Source organism: Rattus rattus, chromosome 3, assembly GCF_011064425.1.
Source record: "Rattus rattus isolate New Zealand chromosome 3, Rrattus_CSIRO_v1, whole genome shotgun sequence".
In the NCBI taxonomy this organism is placed as follows: Eukaryota; Metazoa; Chordata; class Mammalia; order Rodentia; family Muridae; genus Rattus; species Rattus rattus.
Window position 1 is genome coordinate 74,385,722 of NC_046156.1, and position 20,015 is coordinate 74,405,736.

Genomic DNA, 20,015 nt, shown 5'->3' on the forward strand with positions numbered 1-20,015 from the left:
AGAATTTTTTGAAGAAATAATTTTTCAATATGTATGTTTTAGTTCCTATTATACTATATTTTAGATTTGCCCACAAAATCGGTTACTTCACAGAGACTTTCAAATGCACGAGCTGTGTAGCCTTCTCCTATTTTGGTGGTGGAAGGGAGGTGGTGGCAGACCTCATTCTGCAGCTCAGGATGGCTGGAATTTACTGGTCAACTAGGCTAACCTCAAAGCAGAAATTCTTCTGACATTTAATCCTTACTTATATCTTACTGCATCTTGTCTCTCCTTTAAAGGCATTTTATTTCATGAATATAGTTTCTGAAGTTTACTTTCCCTATCTTCTCCCTAATGCATTAGCTCATATTCTTTCTGCAGTCTACTATTTTGTATATTTTTTAAATTTGTGTGTCTTTTTCAAATGTCTTCTAGAACGTTCTAAATTGAAGTCATAGTTCAGCTTTTCTATATTTGGTCATGGATTCACATTAGCTTTGCGCTACTTGAACTCATTTATGATGTAAGCTTCTGCTCTTTTCTTCTAGTGCATAATTATAATTTAATTGTTATTTTGTCTTTAAAACTCATTTAGGTGAGAGCTTGAACGCTTTGTGTTTTGAGCCTTACGTGATTTACTTTCTTATTGTGTATTGCACAGCAGCAGAGTGTTATTTAGATGGGTGGATTGGACCAATCCATGATTTGTGACATGTCAATAGACCTAGACAGAATGCTAAATGAAATAGGCCAGGCACGAAAAGAAATACTGCAGACTTTTCTTTACCTGTGGGATCTGAAATAAATGGTCTAAGGGAAGCAATGAGTAGAGAGATGGTTTCTCGTGGCTGGGAAAGATGGAGATACTGGTTAAACGATACGAAACTTCAGTTGGATAGGCAGAGTAGAATAAGGGTTAATAGTTAATAACAATTTTTTGCCCTCTTGAAATTTTCTGAGTAGATTTAAAGTGTTCTCATCAATTAAAAATATATGCAAAGTAAGACATACTATTTAATTGATCAAGACATTCCATAACATACACATGTTTTAAAGTATTATAGTATACAAATGTATACACGATTTTATCTAGTCAGCTAAAACACAGAATAAAACAAAAGGCCTAAACTGGAAATCTGATATAAAAAAAAAACAAGAGTCGTTGTAAATGCTCTAATGTCCTTGACTGTGGGACCCTCAGTAAGGACATGTCTGCAGACACTGTGGCCCTGCAGGTCTCTCTTCAGTTGTGCTTCAGTGTATAACTTGAGCTTTGCTTTATTTTGTAAATTGAATTTCTTTTCCATAAAATTCACTCAAAGAAATAGGACTCTGGGGGTTGGTAACTGACAGCAATAGCTTGGAACAAGATATGACAAAAACAATAGAGAATAAAAGACTGTCATCAGAAGCAGGCAGCAGCTTCCTAAAGGGATTGAAAGTTTATGTTGTGTGACTACAGTAGTTACACACAGGTGCTGATATGCTGAGAACCGAGCAGCCCTGCTAAGATCCGCATACTGCTTTGGTCCTTGGAAAGTGCCAATTTTATGCTTGAAACTCTTCAGCCAATGATTTGTTTTTCGATGCCTGTAATGAAAGAGTCAAAACATGAGAAAATAAGCTCATTACCTAGGCAGGAGATAGATGACAGAAGATGTTGCCCAGCTTCATTAACTCCTTCCTAAAAACTTGCAACACGGACTGCATCCCTGATCCTCTGGTTCTACTTTGACAGTGACTCCAGTTATATGAACTCAAGAACTGACTCTAAATGAACAATTATAAGTCAGAAGTTATAGTAGAAGTTTACAGAAGTGAGCCAGGGATGTAGGTCAATGGGAGAGCAGCAGCTTAGCACATAGAAAAGTACTCAGTTCCACCCCCATCCCCAATGAATGAATGAGTGAATTAATTAATTTATTAATAGCTTATTTGTAATAAATGTGTTTCTTATTAAAATATTTGTAAAGCTTAAGGACACATAAAATCAGAATGAATTGTAGGACTCACTGAAAATTAGACTTAAGAGTATCCAATCAAAAACATGTCTAGTCATTGACTGTCAAAATCTTTGTTGGTCATTTTTCTTTAAAAAAAGAAAAAAGCGAAAGAAAGAAAAGAAAGAAAGAAAGAAAGAAAGAAAGAAAGAAAGAAAGAAAGAAAGAAAGAAAGAAAGAAAAAAGGAAGGAAGGAAGGAAGAAGGAAGGAAGGAAGGAAGGAAGGAAGGAAGAAAGAAAGAAAGAAAGAAAGAAAGAAAGAAAGAAAGAAAAGAGAAAGAAAGAAAAGAGAAAGAAAGAAAGAAATCTGTCTGTGAGTGGTGTCTGTGTGTAGGTATATGGACATGAATGCAACTTCCTGTGTAGGCCAGAAGAGGATATAGGACTCCTGGAGCTGGAGTTACAGGTGGTTGTGCACTGTGCTGCACAGATGTCAGAGACCCAACTTGCAAGAAAAATACATTTAAGAATGAATCTTTTACTCAGTCTGTACTTAGATTTGAGTTGTCTACAAAAGGCAGATTCTTGTGGTGTTTGGGCGCTTGCTTCATTTTTAAAAACAGAAACTTGTGGTCAAAGACAGACTGACGTAAAAAAAAAATAACAATTCTCTTTTATAAGTCAGAACTCAATGTCTGGTGTGAGTTTTTGATGCATATACCAAAGGATATTATGAAAAGAAAGTAGAGATACTAAAGCATTTTTTTTCATTTTTTGCTAAAAGCAATACATCATTGAGCATGAACTTAAACTATGGATCCACCCACTCAATTTTGCCAAGAAGACGTTGTCCTTGTGCCAGTATAATGAAGTCACAGACCTGCCTGGTTTTCCTGATCATCCCCATGACCACTTCTGTTTCCTTTACTGTAGCTGTTTCTTTGTCTACAAATGCTGGGTCCAACAGAATGAAAGCCTAGAGGTCTCCTGCTTCCTGCCTTTCCTTAGGCAGTCCATAATCCTGGCTTAATTGCTTCTCACCTAGATACCTCACAAACAGCACCGTTCCACACAACATGGAGCAAGTCTACACACGCAGTTACAATGTTCGAATTGGGAGGACGAAGTTAAACAGAGACTACAGGACTGAGGGGTCAGACAGGACTGAGGGGTCGGAGGTCTCCTAGGTTGGCATCTTTTGGAGGCTTTCAACTCCACTGTGTATGTAAAGTAAGCTTTTCAGGCCTGCACACTGCTCCTGTCACCCTTCAACGACAACTTCGTGAGTATACTTCCGACGCACACCAACAGACACACACACACACACACACACACACACTGCTCTCATCCTGAAGTATTAGAAAAGAATGAGACCTCAGTACTTTCAAACATCATCAGAGAAAATCCTCTAAGACAAGATTATCCAGTCAATTTATTGAGTTCCTCAGGCCACAACAATCAGTATCAGTGTGGAGATATATATACCAGACCTGACCAATATGTTTTTCCCTTGTGGCCACAAAGATTTCCCCAGTGGTCTAATTAGAAGGAATTATTAGACTGAAATGAGACACACAGCCTTTTCTGCTGGATTGAAACCTGAAACAATGTCAGTTGGAGTCAGTCTTGTCACATGATACCACCAAACAGGAACCTTACTCGTGATGGTTTGATTGCAGACATTGAACAACTACAAGCAATGCAAAACAAGGGTTTATTATCCAACAGAAGCCTAGTCCAATTTTTAAAGCCATTGAAAATAAATAATGGATGCTCTTGCGTCAATGTCTGGGAATAGGGCATTTAAGAAAGAAACAAAGCTGACCACAAGAAAGTCAGAACCAGCTCAGACCTACAGAGGCAGGAGAATGAATGAAGTCACAGAGACAACCAGTACTAAGGGGGCCTAGAGTCCATCTCTTACTCCTCAATCTTTAACTCATTGAATGTCCTGCTTAAAAAGTGGTGTTTTTCTTGACAAAACTATGCACGATCCTGATACAGGCCTGGTGAATTTGCCTTATTCGTTCAGGTCATTTTACATGTCTGTTATAAAAAAGAATCCTACATTACAGATGCAATTAAGGTCTTCACTCATAAATTCTGTGATAATAACTCCTTCCCTGACATAAAGTTAGTACTTATCATTCTAATTTTGGTAGATGTTTTACTTGACAAATAACTATATGAAGTTATAGACCATGACGCATGTTTCAAAGAGCAACACCAGCAGCATCCTGCTCACACTTTGCTTGTGGCAAACCCTGATGTGAAATCAGGAAAAGAATGATCTGTGGTCCCAGCTGAGTGAGACTGGCCGCATTGCACTCGAAAGCTACCCTAAAAGGAGTCCTCGTACACAGACGACCTGTCCCTGTTTACCTCATCCCTGGATCAAGCTAACGCTAGACTGTTCAGTCATGTAAACAAAACCCCATCATAATAAGTCTGCTGGATTAGTTTTTCTCATTTGCTGTCGGAACAGGCAAAAGCTGGTATCAGAACGTGCACAATAGTAGCAGAATTCATAACTGAATTCATAACTGGCAGAATCAAGGGAGGAGGAGGAGTCCGGTTCTTCGGGGCTTGAAAGATAGCAGCACCTGTGGTTTGACTGCAGAGGTTACAGGTAGCAGATGAAAGCCGGGTCTAACCTGACAGAATAGTACAAATGATCCTGAAATGAAGAATGTAGCTTTGCTCACATCATTTCTAATAATTCTAGTCTTCACGAGTCTCGAAAGCAAGAGACAAGTCTCAAGGTGAAATTGGCTCATCTGAGTGAATACAGAGAAATAAGAAGCTTTACTAAGAAATGTGTCTCGTACCCGAGACCTTTGATTCAGGATGTTGAATATATTTCTAGATGAAAGCCTTGAAAGCAAAATTCTGTCCTCCAGATGAAAGCAGGTAGAGCAGGAAGATGGGAACAACAGAAGGATCAGAAGGACGACAGAAGTTAAAAGCCTCCTCTCAGCCATTCTCCTTAGTCAATTCCATCTACTATGTAGCCCAGGTCAACCTCAAACTCAAATGATCCTCCTGTCTCAGCCTCCAGAGAACTGAGACTACAGATTTCAGTCAAGACTAAAGACTCACTTTTCAACAATCCCTGGTGATTCTAATTTAAGCAAATTAGAACAAATGACTCCTCCCCCAAGCTACTTCAGACATGAACAAGGGATTGAGAATTGGATTAACTGAGTCTCCCTCCCCAGTTCCATGATAAACTGCCTTAGTAGAAGGCAAGACACAAGTAATCTGGGTAAAGGACATAAGCAGAACAACATGGTAGGACACATTAATTGACAACCATGGTGATTAGTTCTAATACAAACGTTGGTATATACTTCTGGTCTTTGGTAAGACGGTGGAAAATTCTGATAATCAACTTGTCTGATTATAGAGTTTAGGAGATTAGTAAACACATACCTTGGTGTACTTATTATGAGGATATTTCTAGAGATAATTAAAAACATGAACGCTTTGACCCAATGAATGAATGGATTAACCCCTTCTCAGATTCATAACATAGTGGTATTATTGGGAGTTAATGAAAAGCAGGAATTGGGGTCTAACTGGAGAAAGTCTGTCACAGCTGTGGTGTCCTTATGCGATCTACCTTGACTTGAGTGATGTTCCTGTATGTTCTTGTCATCTACTTTCTGTCTATTATGATGTGATCTGTTCTAATCTGCCAGATCCCTGCCCCTCGCCATGGCGGAATGAAACCTCAGAAGCCATTAACCAAAATAAACGCCTTTACCTTTGAATCATTTCTTGCTAGTATTTTTTCAGTTATGAGAAAAGCTGCTAATGTATCCCTAAACACTCATAAAAGTAACAAGTATATCCACCAACTCATATCTCAAGGTCTGATTCCACTGTAACAGGAATTGGTGAGACATAACTCATTTGCACATCTCCCATATGACCATTAAGGACAATGCAAAAGAAAACTAAAGAAACGTCTAGAATGTCAGAACCAAGGCAGCTCATTAACACCTGTTAATGAAAGAAACCCATCCATGTTCAACCCAGATCAAAGAATCCCTACTAACCCTTCTGAGCCACCCGTGATATTCGCAAAAGACTCATAAGCATTGTGCTTTTCTCCCTATACTTACCATCCAATGAATGTTATTTTAGATATCTTCATCTCTTCATATGTTTTTTATATGATTGGACACTGTGTGGTATTAGACTCTTGGCTATTGTGGCCACAAGGATTTCTACTCAGAACTGATGAAGAAAAGAAAAAAGTTGATGTTAATCAGAGGAACTGGGTGGAGTAACAGAGAATAGGTATTTATGAATAAGGTTCAGGTTGTATGGTAAGTGGTAAATTGGCTTGATTGAATGTCTCTCCAAATGTATGTTTTCAAATTCTGGTCCCCAGGGCAGTGACAGTGGGAGGTATTTTGGACATCTAAAAAGTAGGTCCTAGTAGGAGCTTGTTAGTGTTCCAGTGAAGGAACTATAATATCATATCCTCTGAGGCCATTCTCTTTGATTCCTTTTCAATTATTTGTTTGTTTCCCAGTAAGCATTCCCTATATGACAAATTGCCATTATTAGATTCACAAAATATTTTTGTTTTATGCTGTTTTATGCTGGAACCTATAGTACCATAAACCAATATGGTACTATGATAACCCAAAACTGAATACAGGTAGCCAAAGGAATGGATTATTCTAGACATTTGTTTGTTTTCCTACACTGTCAGGACCTATGCCCTGGGATAGTCAAAGAATAGGAGGGTTTTTTTTTTAGTTTGGTTTGGTTTTTTTGGTTGGCTGGTTTTGGTTTTTTGGGGGGTTTTTTTGTTTTTGTTTTTTTGTTTGTTTGGTTGGTTTTTGGTTTTGGGGTTTTTTTTTGGTTTTGTTTGTTTGTTTTTGTTTTTGTTTTTGTTTTAGCTTTGGAGATTGGGTTTCACCACTAACCTGGAAACATACTATATCATGGCTAAGCCAGCCCAACCAGAGGGGGTCAAATTAAAGAGTGATCACAGACATAATGCCTCTGTATTGAAATCAAGGGAAGATACAGGTTTTAAAAAACAGCTGGTCAAAAGGTAACATCTAACTCAAAACACAAATAGCAAAACAAAAACAAAAAACAAAAAAGGAATCCAAGATAAAGTGGATTTTGTTAAATCCATAAGCCTCTGTATCCAGAAAACAAACTTAAGTTCATATAAGGTGATTAATTATCGTTGTCATTCCAGGCCCCTAAGACTCTACCTGGAGAGCTCCTGTTAACTCCCTGGCACTCACTCTTATTTACTGCTCTGCTACCAAACTTCTCAGTTCCCTGAGTGGGTCCATGTGTCTCCAGTCATTGCAACTGTCGAAACAATAACTAAAATCTATGATGTGTACCCCAGATATAATAAAGAAGCTATATCAATTATGGGGGATTGTGATGTTTTTCATGCTCCAATTTATTTTAGCATTCTACAGAGAATCACCATATACCATTTAGTATGATTTATAACATGATTTAGGCAACAGCAAAACTAGCCATTTCTAAAACAACCCTATTGAAAGTTCTCTTTGCAGAATGCTACTTCTTTTGTGAGTAGGAACGCTATCATTCTTGACTAGCACTGGGTATAATCAAACAATGTTTGTACAGAACAGAATCACAATCGGTGTTGGCTCCTAATTAAATTTGAACTTTGTGTACCTCTCTTTCTTGAGTCCCACCAGAATTTCCTCTTTTCTTCCACTGCTATTTAAGAAAATACTTCAGTTGGCTGACAACAGTATGTTGCCAGAGGCCCATGAACAAGAGTGTTTTAAGGCTGATGGCATGCTCTCCTTAAGGCTTATGTTTTCAATGCCTTGCTTTGATGCTCAAGGGGAAAATGGACAGACTTCAGGGAGGATTGCCAGGACTGATTTAAGTGCGATCCTGGGGCCAACAGAGGCAATATGTATTTTTATATTGGAATGTTAAAGCAAAAATAATCATATCCTCTGTTTCCGTCATCTCAGCAAGCCCCACACTGCTGTTTTATAAACTGTTTTTCCTATGCTTTGGCACAATGCTAACTGCTTTTAATAGGAAATAGCCCTGGCTGGATGCCCATTCATTGTATTGCAGCATGTTCCCTTAGCTATAAGAGAACAACAAACCAAGACATTCAAGCTTCCTCATTAATTCTGGAAAACTCATGCCATGGATAACACAGAGCAAACCTTTATATATCCTAACAATTGATGGAAATACTTCATCCTACAGCAAAATTTCAGGAATATTCAAATTACACAGCAAACAGTGGTTGTTATGGAAACCCTGTCCATGTGTTTTATAATTCTCCTAGGGGGTATGATCTCTCAAAACTAGTTATAATATTAAAAGCTGGCAAGCCTACTGTTTTCTCTTTACAATGAGCTTTTGTTCTTGACTATATTTTCAAAATTTGTACTGGGAAAAATGACATGAGGGTTCATCCTTAAAGTATTGTTGTTTCCCATAATTTACAGGAACAAATCAAATCACTCAGGTCCAAAACTGGAAGACTTGGGAATGTTAGCATCCAGGTAGAATTGTATAATTCCTTTTAGGGTCGAAATAATATTAGGAGGTAAGAAAGTGTACCCAGAAAGTGGAGCTTTGCTTCTCAGACTCCAGCTGCCCTCCACCCGCTTCTGCCTATGCCTTGGATGCTGTTGGGATCTCATATCTGCTTCTGTAAGCATTTGTAGTGCAGTGTAGAATGATGGTCATCCTAAGCCACTGATAAATCTGAGTGTGAAATCTAGCCTCCTGCGTGAATCTGTTCGATTAACTCAATTTCACTGAACCCTAATGCCATTGGCTTTTAAATGCAAAAGTTGAAAGTCTGCTTGAAGTTTTGAGATGAACACATGAGATAAAATTAATAAAAAGCACCCAGCAAATGCTAGATGCCACTCCTCAAGCAGCAGGCTCTTAGAATAACAGGCGGTGCCCAGTAGCATGGACAGAGAAGAAAAGTAGCAGGGACCCATTCAGGGAGGACACACTGTAGGCCAGATATCCTTGTCAGTGCCCTCTGTGCCAGCTTCATGCAAAGAATTACAAGAACTTTTGCCTTGTTCTGATTGCTGATTATTTATGTTGTTGGCATCATACCATGCTTACAGATAGAGTCATCTATTGAGTTCTGAGACTGACAGCAAACGTCACTGACAGTCTACAAAGAAAGCACCCATAGGAGCACCATATTGGTCTCCTCCCTACTCCTCAAAGGACTCCAACCGCCACCTGACAAGCGGCTACCACAGTCTCTCCTTCTAACCTTATACCCTTCCACTTCCCCTCAAAGTTTGTCATTTCCTCTCTACATTCAGCATGCCTTCTTTTGTCCATTTCTATGAAACGACTATCCCTGCTCCATGTGCTTCTGAGAGGCAGCTGAGTGCCCCCTAGTTCTTGACACATATTTACTTGTGTTGAAAGAGCTTCAGATTGGCCATTAATGAACGAAAGGATTGCACTGTTGCATTCGGCCTCTGAAGCCTCGTTGCTGATGGTCTTTAGTGTGGCCAGTCCACGTGGTTAGAGCTTTCCCTCCATCCACCTCATCTATTCTTCTTGACCTGCATGGGCTTATAGGGATGTCAGAGTACACACCAAATTAAATAAATACCTCTTTTAATTTGTAGCTTTAAAGGGTTCATTTTGTTCTAAATTCTCCAAAGGCCTAAATTCTCCAGATTGGCACCACGGTAAAAAACAAATTACAAAGGAGTATGAGTTTCCACAGATACACATGAAGTCTATCCATGCACATGGGGCAATGGAAGGCAGAGAAATGATTTCACCCAAGTTAATGTACACGAGCCAGTGTGCTCAGTGAGGTCATGGTCAGGAACACAGGTGCCTAGAAGTCCCAGCATAGCATCAGTGATGACTTACAAAGCCTGCATTCCTGTAGTCATAATCCACATTAACCTGTCTACCTTTTATATACCTTGTGCCACCTCTAAAACCATACACAGCAAGGTACGTGGGGATCAGGGGTGGGACCTCAGCTGAAGGTCTGATTTCCCTGGTTTTTTCCATAAGAGAATGTTAATAGCTAGACCACCTATCTCTTTGGGTTTTGCTTAATTAGTTGCCATAACCGCTGGCCAATAAATTCAGCCATCTCTGTCTCTGTTCCATGGTGATGTCTGGTGAGTATGATCACCTAGGTTCAGCAATCCCCACAACTTAGCTTTCCTGAGACCTTAGGGAAACGATATGTTTGTGTGCTGCCATCCATAAAAATGACTATATTCAGTTTGTCAGGGGGATCAACATTATTGATATAATTTAGAAAGTCTTTTTAAAAAGATATTAAATAACAGTTGGGCAATATTACCTTTTCAATTGCCCAGAAATAAATATTTTTCTAAGTTGCTTTACATCGAGTATTTTAAAAGTTAATACACCATAGATCTAATTATCGAAAATGTAAACCAAATTGGAATTGCTCTCAGATTGTACTGAACATGTTTCTCCATGATATAAGAATCTATAAAAACTTGGGTTGGGGATTTAGCTCAGTGGTAGAGCGCTTACCTAGGAAGCGCAAGGCCCTGGGTTCGGTCCCCAGCTCCGAAAAAAAGAACCAAAAAACAAAAAAACAAACAAGAATCTATAAAAACTTAATCTATAAAATTGCATGTTTTATGAGGGCTAGAGAAATGTCTCAATAGGTAAGAGCATTAACTGCTCTTCCAGAGGACCCCAGACTCAATTCCCAGAACCCATAGTTGTTCATAACTTACTAAAAGTCCATTTCCAGGTGATATAATACCCTTCTTCTATCCATGGAATGAAGTTGTACACTTACATAACATGCAAGTAAAACACTCAAACACATAAAATTAAATTTTAAAAACTGCATATGCTATTTAAAATAATAATAGTATCAGAAGATATACCACTGACTATCTTACAAAAGTTGAATTTGACCTATGGTTTAAATATCACTGATGTAATTTGGTTGGTTGGTTGTCGTCCCCTCCCTCCCCCTCCCCCCGCTGTGGTTTTGATATTAATGACGTGGCCACTCAAAAATATTTCCAATTTAATTAGGTTATCTTATGCTAAAATAAAATTTGTATGGACATAAATGCTACTAAATATATTGTAATTTCCTAAAATAGCACACCTTACAGCAATAGCAATTTGAGGAAGAACAAAATGAGAGAAAAAGAATTCTTAGAAAATGAGCAAAGAAAACACATTAAAGGGCTAAAAGTATCTACCTTGAAAAAAGGTCATTCAAATGATAAGGCTTTTTATTATTAAAATAAAGGAAAAGAATACAAAGAAGAATATGATATTTTCAATGGATGTGATCAAAAATGGAAATATAATGAATATATATATATATATTTTTTTTTTCAGGGCAACACTGTGCTCCCCATGCTATTAGATGTGTGTTCTCTCTTCAGATCTCAACAACATCACAACAGCACCTTACACGAGGCCTGTCCATGCCTGCTACCTAACTTGGTCCCTTTCATTGTGGAACTGGCTGCTATTATTCTGAACAGACTATACTCTGCCTTCCTGAACAGGAAGTAGCCAATGCTCCTGCCAGAAGAAAGAGTGGCTTCAGGGGAAGAGCACCTGTGCAGGCAAGGTGCTGACATGACCTTGAGGATAAAGTTTCCAAGGAACAGCACTGATCACATTTATTTCTTTAATCGATTGTTAAATTATTCTAGCTGTATTAGTTTCATTGAGACATTTTATCTTCTGTTTATAAACTCAAATAAAAGCCTTCTGTTTTCCCTGATTTATTTATTTTTGTAAGTAACAAAACAGACCTTCCTTTTTGTTAATATTTTTTTACAATAATTTGAACTTACATTCAGTTTAATAATGATACAAGTTCTTTAAAATCCATAGATAAAATTCTCTGCTCTACTCACCGTCATTTCCAGGAATATCATTCTAGTTCTTATTTTCCTGTACTAACACCAGTGGTTCCCATAGTCCACATATTTAGACATTTATATATGGTATGAAGATCCTTGGCCACTGCACTCAAGGGAATGATTAGGGAAATATTCTTTAAATCAAATCTAAACCTTGGACTTTAGTGGTTTTAATATTTTTCCTCATGTTCTTAACAGATTTGTATGGAATGGTGCTCTGCTTAGTACAGAATCAGGTTCTAAAGAGGCTATTTAAAAACAAACACTAACCCTTTCAATGAACATTTGTTACACTGCTACATGCTCAGTATGAGAAGAAGCAAAATGTATAATTTATAAATAGTGCACTGCTTACTTGTATTAGGTTATTGTCTGTTTAAAGCTAACACGTGAAGTTAAGAAAGGACAAATAAAGCCTGTGGTTATTTGTTTTCATAGTAAGTACTCTTATCAGTTAAGAACCACTGTGGTGATGGGAGTGGGAGTGTCCCCCATAGGTTCATTCATATATTTGAATGCGTGGTCCCCAGTTGGTGGTATTATTTGGGAAGGATTAAGAGGTATGACCTTGTTAAAGGAAGTGTGTCACGGTGCATGGGCGAGGGGAGCTTTCAGTTTCAAAAGTCCCAGTCATTTCCAGTTAGCCTTCTCTGCTTCCTGCTTGTGGATGGAGATGCAAGTTCTCAGCTACTGTTCCAGATCCACATCTGTCTGCCTGCTGCCATGTTCCCAGTTAGGATGCTTATGGACTCTAACACTCTGGAACTGTAAATTCCCGACTTAATGACTTAATGTTTTCTCCTATAAGTTGCCTTGGCAATAGTATCTCTTCACATCAATAAAAAATTAGAACACTATCTTTGCAAACCTTAAAATAAATAATATACATTCATGTAGTCATCAAATTTAATAACAGCCACAAAACGCTCATTAGAGAGAATGAAATTGAGCCAGTAACGTGGATCAGTGGTAAATGCACTTGCCGTCAGGCCTGATAATGTGAGTTCGATCCACCCACACCTAAGTTGCCGAAGTAAAGAATCAACCCCAGCTCTTCATCCTCTGACCTTCTTATGTGTATGGTAGCATGCACGTGCCCACACAAATGTTCATGTGACTAATGACATACAAGTAAATATAAAACAGCTGGAGTTTACAGATGGTGATTCCCCCAAGAAGTTCTTTTATTGTTGAGGATAGTTTTCACTATCCTGGGTTTTTTGGTATTCCAAATGAATTTTCAAATTGCTCTTTCTAACTCTATGAAGAATTGAGTTGGAATTTTGATGGAGATTGCATTGAATCTGTAGGTTACTTTTGGCAAATGGCTATTTTTTCTATATTAATTCTGCCAATCCATGAGCATAGGAGGTTTTTCTACCTTCTGAGATCTTCTTCAATTTCTTTCTTCAGAGACTTGAAGTTCTTGTCATACAGATCTTTCATTTGCTTGGTTAGAGCTACACCAAGATATTTTATATTATTTGTGACTATTGTGAAGGGTGTCATTTCCTTAATTTCTTTCTCAGTCTATTCATTCTTTGAGTAGAGGAAGGCTACTGATTTGTTTGAGTTAATTTTAATATCCAGCCACTTTGCTGAAGTTGTTCATCAGGTTTAGGAGTTCTCTGATGGAACTTTTGGGGGCACTTAAGTATACTATCATATCATCTGTAAATAGTAATATTTTAACTTCTTCCTTTCCAATTTATATTCTTTTGACCTCCATTTGTTGTCTGATTTCTCTGACTAGGACTTCGAGTATTATACCCTTAAAAAAACTTTAGACCAATTACCCTTATGAATATTGATGCAAAAATACTCAATAAAATTCTCACAATTGGAATCCAAGAACACATCAAAATGATCATCCATCATGATCAAATAGGCTTCATCCAAGGGATGCAGGGATGGTTCAATATATGGAAATCCATCAATGTAATTCATTGTATGGGCAAACTCAAAGAAACAAACCTCATGATTAGATGATGAGAAAGTTTTTGACAAAATTCAACACCCCTTAATGTTAAAAGTCTTGGACATATCATGAATTCAAGGCCCATACCTAAACATAATGAAAGCAATATACAGCAAACCAGTAGCCAACATTAAACTAAATGGAGAGAAACTTGGTTTTGATTTCTTAAAGGAGATACAACTTTCCCACATCATATCATTCAGTATTTGCTTTCAGAATGCTGCGTCCTCGTGTTGGAACTTGGTTTTGTTGCATAAAGGCTCTTTGTGGAAAATGATTCCAAGTCACAAAATATGCAATCAAGCTATCACTGTCAGTACACATGTACAAATCAAATGGGCTTGGTTGCTGCTTAAACATAGCATCTTCAAGGGCTTTAAGAACTCTTTTCTTCTGACCTAAGTTTTCTGAATGATTAATGCTAACTGATGCCAAAAACTGGCTAGAATATTGATTAGATTCTGCCCCTAAGGTAGTTCTCTCAGGAGGTGACCATAAGCACATACAAATGAGCCTCACACACAGCAGGGTTATTCTGGAAACCAACTCCTCATATCACATCATACAGCTGTGGTCACATGACTGTGTTCTAGCCAAATGAATAGGAATGACGAGATATGAGATAATATAAATGTTACTCAATTCTCAGTGGTTCAACTTAACTGTGTGGGAGATGCTGAGGTTACAGTTCAGGGTCAGAGCTTAAGATATCCAAGCACCCAAGTTACAGCTCAAGGACCAAAGAAGAAAAGAAAAGAAAATATACTGATTTTCACACTTCACTGTGGGGTCAAAAACACCCACATTAGACAGAAAGTGTGTTTTGAATTTTGACCTTTTCCCTGCATTAGCAGTATTTGATAAGATGCTCTCTGGAAGTGCTGGGTAGCAGCAGAGCATAGATTTGTGCGGTCACAGGAGTGCAGAACTAATGCTCTGCAGTGCGCTGCGTGTCTAAGTAGTCAGCAGGCATGTGTATTTAAAATGCATTTTCAGATTAATGACATTTACAGCTTCTGACAGTCTTATCAGATGTACCCTTACCATAATCCAAGGGGCAGCTACACTTTTTGAACTGGAGTTTAGATGAAGAGTCCTTAGATAAACCTGTGACTTGGCACGTGAACAAGAGCATCAGGTGCTGGTGGTATAGACGACCATGACCTCTCCAAGGCATTTGTCACCACTTTGCCCATCCTGAAAAGAAAACAAAAGTCAAGAATGGTGATGCATGTCTGTCATTCTGAATCCAGGAGACAGAGCAGGAGGACTACAAACTCAATGCCAATTTGAAACCCCATCTGTAAAACCATAATGTCATTATTTTTATATTACCAACAAAAGGCAATTTCCCTTGATACAGCTCTGCTAAAGGAATGGATCAATTTAACGACTCCTAACACTCTGCTACACTCGTAGATCAGCCATCAACAAAGAAGCTTCCTCCTGCAGTAGATGGGAAAAAATACAGAGACCCGCAACTGGACAGTGTTCTGAGAATGAGTCTCAGAATACTCATTCATAAGTGGGATGTCTTCATAAAACCCATCCCTCGCGGGAATCAGGGAGCTTTGAAGAAGAGGAGACAGATGGTAAAAGCCAGTGGGGATGGAAGACGCCAAGGATACAAGGCCTTCTGTGTACAAGATTTAAAAACATATGAACTCACGGAGACAGCAGCAGCATGCACAGGGCCTGCATAATTCTAAGTCAGACAGGGTCCCAGCACTGAGAGGTGGACACAAGCTTCATTCCCTAACCCCGAAGTTATCGCCGATTGACAACTGCTCACAAAGAAAAAAATTGGTTTTCCTCAATGGAGTCTCACTGGCTACACAAACCGCACTAGGGAGACGCCATGCCTAGCAGTAGATTGCCGATGCAAAATAAAGTCGATGGTATTTGGAGGGTTTTGTCGCACTATGCTTTGGTTGGACATATTTGTTTTATTTTTCCCCTTTATGGGTCTTTTACGTATATCTTACGGTTTCTGATTTTGTGGGCTTTCTGTTTGTTCAATTGCATGTGTCTCTGCGTCTGTGTGCTTCTTCTGTTTTTCCTTTGGCTCCTCTTTTTCCTGTTTGTTTTATAGTATCCTGGTTTGTTTGTTTGTTTGTTTGATTGATTGATTTTGCTTTGTTGGTTTTTGTTTTGTTTTTGCCTGTTTTCCAATGAGGAAGCAAGAGAAAGGCTATGGATTTGTGTGGGTGGAGAGGTAGGGAGGACCTGGAAAGAGTTGGGGAGAGGATTCCAGTATATTTTGTGGGAAAACAAGTCTCTTTTCAATATAGGTTAAAATTTTATTAAAAAATAGAAACATGGATGCATTCCCTCCTCCCACTACTTTCAGTTGTGGAAGTTATGGACTTTTACAGATCCAGTATCCGGGTTGGTATTTCAAAGGTGGTGGGAATCCAGTTCATCAAAGATTTTTGGCTGTGTATAAGCATGTAGACAAAGACGAAGAAATGAGCTATGAATTTAGGTGATGATTCGCCATCTGTATGCTATGCCAAAGACAGAGGAGGGATGCGAAGGCAATAGAAAACACCAGCCCGTGTACAGACCCGGGACGAGATTCCCAAGCAACAGGCTACTTACTTCACATGTTAATTCCTGAGGTACACTGGGTTGTGGACACACTAGGGGCTTCCAATGCCTACTCAACCTTAGGGCCCAGGGCTTGGGCTCTAGTCTTTGAGAACAAATGGTGCCTTCACTTGGTCAGCCATGTCCTTGCCACCGAGTGCCTCCACAATGGCCAGCGCAAACTCGAAGCTGGTCCCAGGCCCATTCACCGCTGGTGAGGATCAGGCCGTCCCTCTTCCACACGGCTCTCTGAGTAGCTGTAGTGACTGCTGTTCATCATTTTGTCCTTAGTCAGTGGGTGTGTTGTAACCTTGCATCCAACCCTACTTCTTGAGCCAACAGTCATAGGACCCGCACAGATGGCAGCTATGAGGCCCTTCCTGCTCTCCTGCTCCTTGAGGATCTCCTTCACCATAGCCGACTCCGGTAAGTTCTGTGCACCCAGATTTCCTCCTGGAAGAGCAACCACATCTTATGGTCCCTGTGTTTTTGCATCTTCCGGACTGGTATCTGAACAAATCACTACATCGCGGCTACACTGCACAGGGTCCTTCCCAGCCAAGCCTGCAACGGTGACTTTAATCCCAGCTCGCCGCATGATATCCACGGGAATCACTGTCTCCATCTCCTCTGCTCCTTTGGCTAGGATGACCAGAGCTCTTTTGGAAGCCATTTCTATTTCTTAAAGACCGGCTCAGTCGCACAGATTTGTACACAGCTTAGTACACACTTCAGAGAACATACATGAAAATGTTACCTATACTAGCTTAATGTGCACTCTCGTGTTTAACTTTAAAAATAGCAAGACGCTTCACTGCCTTGCTGGGGGAAATTCTTTGGATAAACGTCTCTGTCAGAGCCGTATTTACTCATTTGCCATCCCATTGTTGTTTGAAACCTCACAACTCAGAGGCTACACTCTTGTTTTGTCCCCCGTCACCGTCTGTAGCCATCTTATGCATGCTTCACGCAGTCTCTTCAGTGTCAACCCGTGATTACTTCTTAGAAAAGCAGGTAGTCCTGTAGTGAGATTTCACCTCGGTGTATGCCTTTTATTCCTGATCTCTTTGAATCTGCTTAGACCTGTAACCTTTTAGGTCTGCACATTCAGGTAGCTGTCCTTCATTAACTTGAGAACCAGGATCCGTTCCCTCTCTAAAGCAATTACTGGACAAAAGGGAGTTTATGCTTGTCTTCCTTGCCCCACCACAGAGCTGAGAAGTCTACCAAACCATTATGTCATTTTTTCCCACATCTGTGGTAGATATTATCACCCTTTGACAGATGCAATATTTGATGAAAAATAAGCCAGTTGCAACATACCTAACAGCACAGTTAACATCTTCAGCAAAGCTGAGGTCAGAATAAATCCTTGCAAATCCAATGTACACGCATGCATTCATATATATATATATATATATATATATATATATATATATGCATAATTACATGCACGTGTATATATAGAGAGGGAGAGAACTATTTAACCCTATAGTGGTAAACATATGTAAAGATTTTAAACAACCCACAACACCAAAGCCTGTTTTGACAATGCATGGGAAGTTGAAAGCTAGTTTGAACGGTATTATCGCTCTATCCCATTGGCAGCTGTATGTATTGTTCTCTCGTTACCATAACCAATACCTGACAAGAAGAAACTCAATGTAAGGAGGGTTTATGTTGGATTGCAGTTTGAGGGAATATAGGTTACCATAGCAGAGAGGAGCAAGGAGTGAGGAAAACAAGGATGTGAGCACTGGTTGCCTAGCACTGGCAGTCAGGAGGCAGAGTGGTAACAAGAAGCTGGGCTCAACTATAAACATTAACTAAGGCCCACTTCTAGAGGTCTGCTTCCTCCAATGAGTCCACCTTCTAAATGTTTCACAACTTCCCAAAGCAGCATAACCTGCCTGGCTACCCAGGCCCTTCTTTGAAATATGGTTAGTGCCTCCATGAACTTGCCCTCAACATGCTTGCAAATCCAACATCATGTGGTCAATGCCATTCCCTTCCACATGCTTGAGTCTCCAGGTACCCTTGGACCTAAGTTGTATAGCCTCTGAGTGGCTGAACATGAAGACATTCTTTTTTAAGTGGCTTGTGTGAACACAGCACCCTAGTTATCTTCCAAGTATTTCAAGTGATTTGGGGTGTAGTAAAAGCTTCACTTCCTGGAGTCCAGGGTAAGTAGGGGTCTGACCAATTCCCAAAAGCCCTCTAAGGGTTTCTCTATTGTCTTGCTGCAAAAGACTTGCCTTCTCTTTAATGGCACTAGTCTGTTTTAAAAGATTACCCACTTTATCCATAATTTCTTTTCTGGACAAACTGTAAGATCTTCAGAGGCCTTGAAATTCTATTCACCATATAAGCTAGTCCATTACCTTGAAACTTCACGTCCCTTCATGGGCTTGGGCAACATGTGGCCAAGTTCTTTGCCAAATGTAATAGTAAGGGCCTCTGGTGACTTACTTATTCCCAGAGAAACCTTGTCTTTGCACTCCTGGCAGTATTCTGGATTTCTGAGCTCCCACTACAACCAACCACTACTCTGTGCCTACAACATTCCAGGCCTTCTCTAGCCCACAGACTCAAACATTTCCCAACCCCTACGCTTCACTCTCAAAGGTTTGAAAAACACAACATCAGGGAAAAACACAGTAATTATCTTCATTTTCTAATAATCAATTTTCTGTTAGCCAGACTTTTCATCACCAAGACTAAACAGCTCCCAAAACAACTTCAGAGGAGGAGATGGGTTTGCCTCCTGTTAGTGGAGGCTTCAGCTCACAGGAAACAGCATTGTTTCTGAGCAGGGCTGATGCAGAGCAGAATGATAGCCAAGGTCAGAGAGAGAAGCTACTGGCACGGGCTGACTTGATCCCTTTTCCTTATCTTTTATCTGAACTTCCCACATTCAGGAAGCAAGGCCACATACAAGGGGTCTTACTTAAGGAAGTCTAGAGACTCTCACAGATTTACCCTGAGGTGTTACCTTTGCTATACCCTGAGGTGCTCCTGAGTATGGTCAAGATTAACAGCCGTCACTCAGCATTTTAGAAAATGTAGCTCCTTATCATACTATTCTTTTGCTTTAAAGAGGGAAAAATGAAAGAAATGTGGTATTTCTAAGTTGCGTAATCTATATAAGAAATCCATCCTTCTGTCTGGGAAGCTATTTTTTGGGTTAGATTAGAGAAGTGATTTCATTGATGCTCCTGAACAGAATTTCTGCATAATTCAATAGTTACTTCTTGAACTGCACCCTCTCCTGCATTCTTTCCCTTCATTTTCCTATGCTCTTAGCTCAATGGGATTTGAGGGTTTTGTTGTTGTTGTTTGTTTGTTTGTTTGTTTGTTTTTGTTTTTGTTTTGCTTTTTAGCGTCACCCTTAATGGTGCTAGTGATTATGGAAAATGGAAGCTTTCAGAACAATTGCTTCTTGTTTCAAGTGTTTCTTCTCTTGCTATTACTTTGCTTAACTCTCTCCTAGCTCTAAGGAATAATTCCCAACCATACACAGAAAAACTGCCAGCACAGTTTGAGATTTAAACTACTCAACTTCCTTAATGATGTGTTTCATAGACACCTTCATCAGAGACT

General features: G+C 39.4%; 1 pseudogene; it reads right to left on the reverse strand.

Moving 5' to 3' along the window:
* Window positions 1–16,516: 16,516 nt before the first annotated feature.
* On the reverse strand, window positions 16,517–17,112 carry LOC116895448 (annotated as a pseudogene).
* Window positions 17,113–20,015: the final 2,903 nt, after the last annotated feature.